The sequence below is a fragment of the Globicephala melas genome, chromosome 9, assembly GCF_963455315.2.
Source record: "Globicephala melas chromosome 9, mGloMel1.2, whole genome shotgun sequence".
Taxonomy (NCBI): domain Eukaryota; kingdom Metazoa; phylum Chordata; class Mammalia; order Artiodactyla; family Delphinidae; genus Globicephala; species Globicephala melas.
In genome coordinates this window covers 70170492-70180274 of record NC_083322.1, presented here as the reverse complement: position 1 = coordinate 70180274, position 9783 = coordinate 70170492, and the positions used below count along the sequence as shown (strand labels likewise).

At 36.5% G+C, this 9783-nt stretch overlaps 1 non-coding gene across 1 annotated transcript; it reads left to right on the top strand.

Annotated features, from left to right (window-relative positions):
• Nucleotides 1-8805: 8805 nt before the first annotated feature.
• Nucleotides 8806-8928, top strand: LOC115853979 (U6atac minor spliceosomal RNA). The gene has a single exon (XR_004039819.1). It is a non-coding gene; the product is annotated as a U6atac minor spliceosomal RNA (small nuclear RNA).
• Nucleotides 8929-9783: the final 855 nt, after the last annotated feature.

The window sequence follows — 9783 nt, the reverse complement described above, 5'->3', positions numbered from 1 at the left end:
GACAGTAAAGATGATCCAAAATCCTGGAAATAGAATAGAGAAAATACAAGAAACATATAACAAGGACCTAGAAGAACGAAAGAGCAAACAAACAGTGATGAACACCACAATAAATGAAATTAAAAATTCTCTAGAAGGGATCAGTAGCAGAAAAACTGAGGCAGAAGAATGGATAAGTAACCTGGAAGATAAAAGAGTGGAAATAACTATCACAGAGCAGAATAAAGAAAATGAATGAAAAGAATTGAGGACAGTCTCAGAGACCTCTGGGACAACATTAAACGCACCAGCATTCGAATTATAGGGGCCCCAGAAGAAGAAGAGAAAAAGAAAGGGACAGAGAAAATATATGAAGAGATTATAGTTGAAAATTTCCCTAACATGGGAAATGAAGTAGTTAATCAAATCCAGGAAGCACAGAGAGTCCCATACAGGATAAATCCAAGGAGAAACACGCCAAGACACACACTAATCAAACTATCATAAATTAAATACAAAGAAAAAATATTAAAAGCAGCAAGGGAAAAACAACAAATAACACACAAGGGAATCCCCATAAAGTTAACAGCTGATATTTCAGCAGAAACTCTACAAGCCAGAAGGGAGTGGCAGGACATATTAAAGTGATGAAAGGGAAAAACCTACAACCAAGTTTACTCTACCCAGCAAGGATCTCATTCAGATTTGATGAAGAAATTAAAACCTTTACAGACAACAAAGAGGTAAGAGAATTCAGCACCACCAAACCAGCTTTACAACAAATGCTAAAGGAACTTCTCCAGGCAGGAAACACAAGAGAAGGAAAAGACCTACAATAACAAACAGAAAACAATTAAGAAAATGGTAATAGGAACATACATATCAATAATTACCTTAAATGTAAATGGATTAAATGCTCCAAGCAAACGACATAGACTGGCTGAATGGATACAAAAACAAGACCCATAAATATCCTGTCTACAAGAGATCCACTTCAGACCTAGAGACACATACAGACTGAAAGTGAAGGGATGGAAAAAGATATTCCATGCAAATGGGAATTAAAAGAAAGCTGGAGGAGCAATTCTCATATCAGACAAAATAGACTGTAAAATAAAGACGATTACAAGAGACAAAGAAGGACACTACATAATGATCAAGGGATCAATCCAAGAAGAAGATATAACAACTGTAAATATTTATGCACCCAACATAGGAGCACCTCAATACATAAGGCAAATACTAACAGCCATAAAAGGGGAAATCGACAGTAACACCATCATAGTAGGGGATTTTAACACCCCACTTCACTTCACCCACTTTAACACCCCACTTCATCAACAGTAACACCATCACAGTAGGGGACATTAACTCCCCACTTCACCTTAACACCCCACTTCACCCCACTTTAATGGACAGGTTATCCAAAATGAAAATAAATCAGTAAACACAAGCTTTAAATGATACATTAAACAAGATGAACTTAATTGATATTTATAGGACATTCCATCCAAAAACAACAATACACATTATTCTCAAGTGCTCATGGAACATTCTCCAGGATAGACCACCTCTTGGGTCACAAATTAAGCCTTGGTAAATTTAAGAAAATTGAAATCATATCAAGTATCTTTTCCGACCATAACGCTATGAGACTAGATATCAATTACAGGAAAAATCTGTAAAAAATACAAACACATGGAGGCTAAACAATACACTACTTAATAACCAGGAGATCTCTGAAGAAATCAAAAAATACCTAGAAACAAATGACAACGAAAACACAATGACCCAAAACCTTTTGGATGCAGCAAAAGCAGTCCTAAGAGGGAAGTTTATAGCAATACAATCCTACCTTAAGAAACAAGAAACATCTCAAATAAACAACCTAACCTTACACCGAAAGCAATTAGAGAAAGAATTTTAAAAAAACCCGAAGTTAGCAGAAGGAAAGAAATCATAAAGATCAGATCAGAAATAAATGAAAAAGAAATGAAGGAAACAATAGCAAAGATCAATCAAACTAAAAGCTGGTTCTTTGAGAAGAGAAACAAAATTGATAAACCATTAGCTAGATTCATCAAGAAAAACAGAGACAAGACTGAAATCAATAGAATTAGAAATGAAAAAGGAGAAGTAACAACTGACATTCCAGAAATACAAAGGATCATGAGAGATTACTACAAGCAACTCTATGACAATAAAATGGACAACCTGGAAGAAATGGACAAATTCTTAGAAATGCACAACCTTCCGAGACTGAACCAGGAAGAAATGGAAAATATAAACAGTCCAATCACAAGCACTGAAATTGAGATTAAAAATCTTCCAACAAACAAAAGCCCAGGACCAGATGGATCACAGGCGAATTCTATCAAACATTTAGAGAAGAGCTAACACCTATCCTTCTCAAACTCTTCCAAAACATAGCAGAGGGAGAAACACTCCCACACTCATGCTACGAGGCCACCATCAGCCTGATACCAAAACCAGACTAAGATGTCACAAAGTAAGAAAACTACAGGCCAATATCGCTGATGAACATAAATGCAAAAATCCTCAACAAAATACTAGCAAACAGAATCTAACAGCACATTATAAGAATCATACACCATGATCAAGTGGGGATTACCCCAGGAATGCAAGGATTCTTCAATATACGCAAATCAATCAACATGATACACCATATTAACAAATTGAAGAAGAAAAACCATATGATCATCTCAATACATGCAGAAAAAGCTTTCAACAAAATTCAACAGCCATTTTTGATAAAAACCCTCCAGAAAGTAGGCACAGAGGGAACTTTTCTCAACATAATAAAGGCCACATATGACAAACCAACAGCCAACAACATCCCCAATAGTGAAAAACTGAAACCATTTCCACTAAGATCAGGAACAAGACAAGGTTGCCCACTCTTACCACTCTTATTCAACATAGTTTTGGAAGTTTTAGCCACAGCAATCAGAGAAGAAAAAGAAATAAAAGGAATCCAAATTGGAAAAGAAGTAAAGCTGTCACTGTTTGCAGATGACATGATACTATACATGGAGAATCCCAAAGATGCTACCAGAAAACTACTAGAGCCAATCAATGAATTTGGTAAAGTAGCAGGATACAAAATTAATGGACAGAAATCTCTAGCATTCCTATACACTAATGATGAAAACTCTGGAAGTGAAATTAAGGAAACATTCCCATTTACCACTGCAAGAAAAAGAATAAAATATCTAGGAATAAACCTACCTAAGGAGACAAAAGACCTGTATGCAGAAAATTGTATTACACTGATGAAAGAAATTAAAGATGATACAAACAGATGGAGAGATAGACCATGTTCTTGGATTGGAAGAATCAACATTGTGAAAATGACTCTACTACCCAAAGCAATCTACAGATTCAATGCAATCCCTATCAAACTACCACTGGCATTTTTCACAGAACTAGAGCAAAAAATTTCACAATTTGTATGGAAACACAAAAGACCCCGAGTAGCCAAAGCAACCTTGAGAAAGAAAAACGGAGCTGGAGGAATCAGTCTCCCTGATTTCGACTATACTACAAAGCTACAGGAATCAAGACAGTATGGTACTGGCACAAAAACAGAAATATAGATCAATGGAACATGATAGAAAGCCGAGAGATAACCCCATGCACATATGGTCACGTTATCTTTGATAAAGGAGGAAAGAGTATACAGTGGAGAAAGACAGCCTCTTCAATAAGTGGTGCTGGAAAACTGGACAGGTACATGTAAAAGTATGAGTTTAAATCACTCCCTAACACCATACACAAAAATAAACTCAAAATGGATTAAAGACCTAAATGTATGGCCAGACATTATCAAACTCTTAGAGGATAACATAGGCAGAACACTCTATGACATAAATCACCACAAGATCCTTTTTGACTCACCTCCTAGAGAAATGGAAATAAAAACAAAAATAAACAAATGGGACCCAATGAAACTTAAAAGCTTTTGGACAGCAAAGGAAACCATAAACAAGACGAGAAGACAACCCTCAGAATGGGAGAAAATATTTGCAAATGAAGCAACTGACAAAGGATTAATCTCCAAAATTTACAAGCAGCTCATGCAACTCAATAACAAAAACAAACAACCCAATCCAAAAATGGGCAGAAGACCTAAACAGACATTTCTCCAAAGAAGATAAACAGATTGCCAACAAACACACGAAAGAATGCTCAACATCATTAATCATTAGAGAAATGCAAATCAAAACTACAATGAGATATCATCTCACTCTGGTCAGAATGGCCATCATCAAAAAATCTACAAACAATAAATGCTGGAGAGGGTGTGGAGAAAAGGGAACGCTCTTACACTGCTGGCGGGAATGTGAATTGGTACAGCCAATATGGAGAACAGTATGGAGGTTCCTTAAAAAACTAAACATAGAACTACCATACGACCCAGCAATCCTACTACTGGGCAGATACCCTGAGAAAACCATAATTCAAAAAGAGTCATGTACCAAAATGGTCATTGCAGCTCTATTTACAATAGCCAGGACATGGAAGCAACCTAAGTGTCCATTAACAGATGAATGGATAAAGAAGATGTGGCACATATATATAATGGAATATTACTCAGCCATAAAAAGAAACGAAACTGAGTTACTTGTAGTGAGATGGATGGACCTAAAGTCTGTCATACAGAGTGAAGTAAGTCAGAAAGAGAAAAACAAATACTGTATGCTAACACATACATATGCAATCTAAGAAAAAAAAAAGTTAATTAAGAACCTAGGGGCAAGACGGGAATAAAGACACAGACCTACTAGAGAATGGACTTGAGGATACGGGGAGGGGAAAGGGTAAGCTGTGACAAAGTGAGAGAGTGGCATGTACATATACACACTGCCAAACGTAAAATAGATAGCTAGTGGGAAGCAGCCGCATGGCACAGGGAGATCAGCTCGGTGCTTTGTGACCACCTAGAGGGGTGGGATAGGGACGGTGGGAGGGAAGGAGATGCAAGAGGGAAGAGAAATGGGAACGTATGTATATGTATAACTGATTCAGTGTGTTATAAAGCAGAAACTAACACACTATTGTAAAGCAGTTATACTCCAATAAAGATGTTTAAAAAAAAAATAATGTGAGACAGTTAAAGACAAGATAATGCAGAGTCTTGAATTTCAATATGTCCTCCAGTGTCCCATAGGCAACAGAGAACTATTAGAAGGAATATAAAGTTTCAGGTACACTAGATGAATAAGTTCTAGAGATCTGCAAAAAAAAAAAAAAAAAAAAGCTTTGATTCATTTCATATATGTTACAATATTTTGACTGAAATTAATAAAAACTTCAAAAACATAGGTGACAAAGAAGATAAGCTATAAATTTTCATTTATTTTCTGAATTTACTCAACGCTACTTCTGCAGCTTAGAACAACTTTTTGACATATAGTCATTTTCTCAGTATTACTCATCTGTAAGGAATCCTAAAAATTCTTAAACCAACCTTCACATTTTTATAAAAGGAAATTAAAATTCCAGGAATTAAAAGGTGAAGCATGACTCTAAACATCTACTTAAATGCCAAGTCAAGATTAGAGCAAAGATTCCTAATTCCTTTCAGTCTTCATTTAAAGTGAAAAATAAAAGTAAAAGCAATGTCCAGAGATCTTGAGTATTTGAAGAACAACATTTAAAGCTGGGGAAACAGAAGTGGGTAAATAGTTGCCCTCATAGGACTCGCGTTCTAGTGCGTGAGACAGACAAACCAGTGTCAAGACTGAACTCTGGTAACAACTAGTTTTCTGTACACTGACTCATCTTTTCCTCTAGCCGTAATTCCTTCCTGGAGAGCCTCAAATCCTTACCCTGGGCTTCTCTCTCTCACTGCCCGGTGGACTTTGTTCTGTCAACTGGCTTCTGGTTCACCTGCTTGCAGATGATTTCAAGATGCCACACCCAGTCTAACCCATACAAGCTGCCTAAGTTACTGCAGCCGCTTAAAATAACTTCACTTAAATCCCCAATTTCACTTCACAGCCAACAAAACCAAAACCAAACATATTCTCGCTCAAAACTGACTTCTTATTTTCAATTTCCCCATTCCTATTCCTACTATTATTATTCTCCAGAATTCTGAGTCCTAAATTTTAAGTCACCTTTAACTCACCTGTGGCTCCCATTATCTAGTCAGTCTCTATATCCTATGTGTATTAGTCAAGGTTCTCCAGAGAAACAAAGATTTATTATATAAGAGATTGGCTCACACAACATGGGGGCCGGTGAGTCCAAAATCTGCAGAGTTCACTGATGTCCCAGTTAGTGTGTCAAGGCCAGCAAGCTGCTATAAAATCAGGAAGAACTAAGGTTCCAGTGTGAAGGCTGTCAGACAGAATTCTCTCTCATCTGGGGGAGGTGAGACTTTTGTTCTACTCAGGCCTTCAACAAACTGCATGAGGCCCAGTCATATTATAGAGGTTCAATCTGCTTTACTCAGTCTACAGATTCAAATTTTAATCTTATCAAAAAACACCCTCAGAGAAACACCCAGAATAACGTTTGACCAAATATCTCAGCACCCACTGGCTCAGTCAAATTGACACAAAAAATGAACCATCACACTACGGTTTTACTTTGCAAAAGTTTCACACTCTTTATTCTCACTCTCACTACCATTATCTCAGTTCAGGTCCTTATGCTCTCCTACTGGTTTCCAGCAGAAGGATGTAAAACAGCCCCGTCCCATCCTTTAGTTCATATATCACTGGGTACACTGTGGATACACTTATTATCAAAAATGTTGTTTTCATCATATCATTCTTGTTCTATTCCTTAACTCACAATGGCATCTTACTCTAAATAGATCCAATTCTTTTCCTTATAATATATTGTTCTATATAATCCAGCCCTACCTGCCTCACTGACCTGTTTCTTCCATCAGTCTCCTAAACCAGAACTTACATTATAAGTGGCCAATAGTAAAGTATGTTCTTCACTCATCAATGCCCTTTCTCTACTCAACATACTCTCCTTTTCTGGAAAGCACTGTGCATTCTTCTCTGCCTACCCCAATCCCATCTACCTGCTAAGATTTGTCTCCAGCTTCAACTCCTTTTTGAAGTTTTCCTAATTCTACAAACCATATAAATATCTTTTAATTTTCTAAACCTCATATGCATTTAAGCTAAACAGATGTTTAGCTTACTCTAAACTACTCTGTCTTGTACTCTGTTTTATTTCTGTTGTACATTCCTCTCTCCCTAGTCCCCAGTCTCACCCTACGGCCTCCAAATACATACCTTCTATTTATCTTGGGCTGAAAATCTTTGAATCTGTGATGTGTAAAGTAATGGATATACAGAGAGGTACTACGCTCAAGGACCTTACAGTTTCATGTGAGAGATAGATAATTATTCAAATAATTATGGAGCAATGTATTTCATGCTATAACAAAGGTACAAAACTCTAAGAGAATACAAGTAATTTAACAGAGGGAAAATCTAAACTGTAGAATCTAAATAGTAGAACAATGTGGTAGGGGATAAATTTAACAGGAGGAGGAGTGGAAAAGGCATTTCAAAAACTGAAAATAACCAATGAAAAGGAATAGAGACACTGAAAAAAATATATATATATGTAATGAGACATTTACCAAAATGATAAATATACTGGTATAAAGGATCAGAACCCAGGCACAGAATGGCTGAAAAACAAGAGATTAAATTCAGCAGAAGAATAACTGAGTATTAGGTAGAGCCCCAGAAGCAAAAACACGTCTGTAATACTGATAATGCTAAGTCCACAATTTGAATGGGCCCAAGGAGAATCAGCACGGCTGGAGGATGGAGCCAAGCCACTTCTAACCGAGGCAGCTGGCAGTCCCTAAAGCACAGGTGAAATGCTGTTCATTCCTTATCCATGATCCCAAACAACAAAGATTTTCCATAACTCATTTGGCAATAAATCTAAGCTCATCTAGCAACAAAAACTGGCCTAGAAAGACAAGAGGCTGTTTATTGTCTTCATCTCATTTAGCATTAATATCTATGAATTTCACTGCAGGAATATTAATTGTTTTTATTATGAGTAGTTGTCCCAGATCCCATTAAAGGTTACATAACATGTAACACTGAGTATGTGCTCCATACTACCTTTTTAAAATCTTATAAATTCTCAGTTCCAAAACATACCTGGCCCCTAGGGTTTTGGATAAGATTCTATGGACCTTAGATTTTGAGATTCCATAGAACCAGTCAGATACACAAAGGGATCTATCATCCAAAAAAGGTTTCAGAGTGCAGGAAAGATCCATTTACAATGGTTTTGTTAAATGGAGGATAAGTTTTCAGTGCCATACACATTCTATTGTTGAGCACTTCTGTTATCAGTGGCAAAGTTTATTTTATTTATACTTAAATAATATTAGTTAAAAACAAAAATAAACTGCCAATCATGAACTCTTAGATCAACTTTCCCCCCCTTATAATGCCAAGAATACCAGAAAAAAACTTGTAAAACAACATTCTCTTTGCCTCCTATAACCTTAATAGATAGTTTCCTGGAATTGACTATTCAAATAGAAAATTAATTTCCATGCACAGCTGGAAATACCACATTGGCAGGCAAGAAAAACATCAAAAACCAGTAGATTAAATAAAAAGTGGAAGAACTACAAAGACTCGACAGAAAAGAACTTTCTCAGTAAGATGGTCATATGACAAAAGCTTTTCGTCTGTTTATTTAATATATGAATACATCTTTTAAAGTGAAGTAGCAATAATCAAGGAAGCTCTGGATCCAGAAAAACAATTAGGGGATTATATCATTCAAGAAGTTTTTCTAGTGTTGTATGAAAGGAGAAAAGCTTAGCAATCCTCTTGCCAGGGATGAAAGAGGTCCTTGGGCCTGCATAACACATGGTTAAGACATAGCCACCTACTCTGTGGCATCTAACCATGTTTTTGTTGTTGTTGTTGTTGTTGTTTACTTTGGGATGATGGAAAAGTTCTGAAGATGAATATTGGTGATGGTTGCACAAAAATGTGAAGGTACTTAATGTCACTAAAGTGTATACTCAGAAAGGGTTAAAATGGTAAATTTTATGATATATATTTTACTATAATAGAAAAATAATTTCAGTAATATACAAAAAGCTCTTACCAATCAGTAACAAAAGAGAACAATCTAAAAGAAAAATGGGCAAAGGGCACAAACAAATTCAGCATAGGGGAAGAAATTCTAGCATTTATGTGGAAAAAATGTTCAAAATCACTACAAGTCAAGAAAACAAGTAAAAATGACTACAGACTATCATGTTTCACTTTCAAATTAGCAGAGATTTTAAAGATTGAGAATTTAAAAAAGAAAAGAGATACTTTTGTCTTCCCACTGACAAGATCAGGCTCTGGTTTTCGATCTCCCTCCATTGCCTTGGACCTACTGGGTATCCCTCTTTGTACTGAGAACCATCAAGAAAAAGCAGGCTCGTGGTGCCATCTGGGGACTACTCCCTGATGCTGTAACTGACTCAGGAAATGACTTGTGTGGCCAATATTCAACTAATAACCAAACTAAACCAAATAATACACTTTGCACAAACACTTTAAAAACAAAAGAAGGAAAGACAGAAAACAGAACACTACCTTCAGGAACTGCCGCACAGAAAGGCAAACAAGAAACAGCAACAACATGGGAAGAACAAAACTCCACAGGGCATCCAGCCAGTGGGACCCCTTGGTCCTGTTGCCTTGATTCTCAGATAGTCAGAGAAAAATTAAAAAAAAAATTAAAAACCTCCATCAGCTCTTAGTGCAGAACCGA